Consider the following 3,229-nt stretch of genomic DNA (forward strand, 5'->3'; position numbering starts at 1 on the left):
GGAGCCATGGAACACTCAACATTAAATACTTTATTAATATTTTCACATAACAAAACGAAATCTTTATATAAATTCTGCAATAATGAAGATTATGAGATTGAAAGTGAAGCATTTTTGACAAGTTTTGTTCTTATCTGTACATTCAATCAAGAACACTGTGTTCCTCCTATGTAATTCTCATGCCCAAGTTTATTGACACTTTTAAGTTCAATTTATAGTTGTATTTTCTGTTCATCTTCTTTTATATATAATCAAATTCATTATATAAAAATAGCATAAATAATCTTTTGTAATATTCAAATATGTCAAAGTAATTCCCAAATAAAATCCTCCTTGTTCTTAGAATTTTATAAGCAAAATCTGTTTTCTTACTTGTGTACTGAAATCATGAAACATCATTGTATTGAATACTTGAATAGATAATTTTTGTTATGCTATAGATGAATAAATTTAATTAATTGTTCAAAAATTATTTCATATTTATTTGTATAAAACCAAATTTATGTATATAATTTACATTTATAATTTGTATCTATACATGAACATATGTGTATCTGTTCATGAGCCTATCAGCAATGACAGGGGTGGCTGAAGAAAGAAGTTGATCTCTATCTGCAGAGCGGGTCATCCTATCCACTTCATTGTTAGTTTTCTGCTATGGTTACTTTTAGGTGAGCCTTTACATAGTATGCAAATATTTTTACATCCATTTCCCACATAGAGAAATCTATCCACATACCTCATCCCCGAATATTCTTGTCACCAATTTTACAGTCATGTTCCTTCCAAGTTCCTGACCATTCAGCCACATCATTGGGTACAGTGGAATATCTGGTCAGTTTTGTTTTTCCAGGCAGAGTGTACTACCAGGTTCACTCCCCAAAGTTTTGCCCACTGTGAAGATTTCCCTGCAATACTGTCCTTCAAGGATGTATGGAAAGGGGTTATAATGCTGCAGTTGTCCACTTGGGCATGGTGTCCACATAACATACAGTACCATCCATAAACCAGTGCCTATCCTTCTCTTACTCTTTCAGCTATGCATACAGTACACCCCATGAGGCCATAGGTAAATGCTGGGAGACAAAAGGCAATATAGCAGGAATAAGAGCCATGGGTATCTGGGCAACTTCTTCATGTAACTAACTTGTGCTTTCTGGACCTGCTCTGGCTTAATCACAGATATACCATTTACATTTAATGATTAATTGTTGCTATGCACGTCCACCTTTGTGACTAAGTAAATCAGATAATAACCAGCTCATGATAGGCAATTCAGGTCACATGGTAACCCTGTGTTCTGTAGTGAACCATTCATTTTCCCCTAAGGCCTAGTAGCAGACCAAGTGCTGTTTTTCAAAGGGAGAGTAGTTATCTGCAGATGATGGCAGAGCCTTGCTCCCAAATCCTAAAGGCCTCTGCTGCAATTCACCTAGGAGGGGCTGCCAGAGAATCCAAGCAGCACATCTTCCTGTCACTGACATGAGTACCATTGGATCTGCTGGATCACATGGCCACAGTGGTAAAGCAGCCTGCACATCAGCCTAGACCTGTTGCAGAACATTTTTGCTTCTGAGACCCAATCAAAACTAGCAGCTTTCCGAGTCATTCAGTAAGTGGGCTGGAGTACAACACCTACTGAGGGGAATGTGTTGCCTCCAAAATCGAAATAGGTGACTAGACTTTGTGCCTCTTTTTTGTTGAAGGGGGAGCTGGGTGCAACAAAGTATCTTTTATCTCAGAAAGGATCTCTTCATGAGCCACACCACTAGACTTCTAAAAATTTCTCTGAGGTAGAAGGACCTTGAATTTTCATTGGATTTCTTTCCCATCCTCTGGCTCTCACATGCTTTACTAACTAATACGGAGTGTTTGCTACCTGCTGCTTAATTGGTCTAAACAGCATAATATCACTAATGTGATTGACCAGTGTGATATCTTGTGGGAGAGAAATGTGATCAATATCCATGTGAACTAAGTTGTGACACAAGGCTGGAGAGTTAATATAATTTTTTTCTGGTGGCCCTTATGGACAGGTATGGAGAAGAAGACATTTGCCAAATCAATACCTGCACACCAAGTACCAAGAAATGTATGAATCTTCTCAAACAAGGACACCACATCTGGTACAGCAGCTGCAAACAGAGTCACCTCTTGATTAAGTTTATGGTAATCCACCACCATTCTTCAAGACCAATCTGTCTCTGCACAGGTCAAATGGAAGAATTAATGGGGGATATGGTGGAGCCACCACCCTTGTATCTTTCAAGACCTTGATAGTGGCACTGATCTCAGGAATTGATTTCCCCAGAGATGCAATATTGTTTTTGATTTACTTTTTTTTTCAGGCAAAGGGAACTTTAATAGCTTCCATGTGGCTTTTCTAATTATAATATCCCTCACAGTACAAGGTAAGGAACCAGTGTGAAGATTCTGCCAGGAACTAAGTATATCTATCCCAATTGTGCATTCTGGAACAGGAGAAATGACTATAGGATGGATCTGAGAACCTACTGCACTCACTGAGTCATCAGATCTTTGCTAAAGTTCCAATGATCACCTGGCATCCATAGGCCTCAAATCTTACTAGAGGACCACAATGATATTTTAGTTCCCCTGGAATTACTGTTAATTCAGAATCAGTGCTCAGTAGACCATAAAATGTCTAAACATTTCCCTTCCCTCTATGTATAGTTACTCTGATAAATGGTTTTAGGTCCCCTTGAGGAAAGATAATAAAGTGTGGCCACATAAAATTTTAGTGCTGCATCAGGTCTTTCCTCAAGTGAACCTGGCCTCCCCCTTCATTCAAAGGGTTCTGGATCTGTAAACTTACTCAAATATGGAAACTGGCCAAGGGGCTGTGGTTCTGTTTCTAAGATTTGAAGTAGGTTCCTGTTCATTTGCCCCTAATTTTTTTCTACTATATAAACCTTGTAAACATTTTGTAGGCTTTCTATCGATTTCACATCTGGTAACACTACAGATAATCAGCCAATGCCATAGGTCTAAATGTGTCATATCATTCTGATCATTTATGCTTTTGCTATCCATTATGGTCAGTGTGTGCACCTTGATTTTGGTGATTAAGTGGTGTCACTTGACCCCTGCCTCTCTATGATCCAATCAAACCCATAGCCCTTAGATTTCCCCATTGAGTAACCACAGTCCCCACTGTTAGGTCTCGCATATAGAGAAGAGCAAGGACAGGGCTCTTCAGGGATGCTGG

General features: G+C 38.8%; 1 pseudogene; it reads right to left on the reverse strand.

The window, feature by feature from the left end:
- Positions 1 to 532: 532 nt before the first annotated feature.
- Positions 533 to 2,752, reverse strand: LOC110343957 (uncharacterized; annotated as a pseudogene).
- Between the last annotated feature and the right edge of the window lie 477 nt (positions 2,753 to 3,229).

Source organism: Heterocephalus glaber, unplaced genomic scaffold (assembly GCF_053883595.1).
Source record: "Heterocephalus glaber isolate CG9 unplaced genomic scaffold, H.glaber_assembly_v1.0 deba00001586, whole genome shotgun sequence".
Lineage (NCBI taxonomy): Eukaryota > Metazoa > Chordata > Mammalia > Rodentia > Bathyergidae > Heterocephalus > Heterocephalus glaber.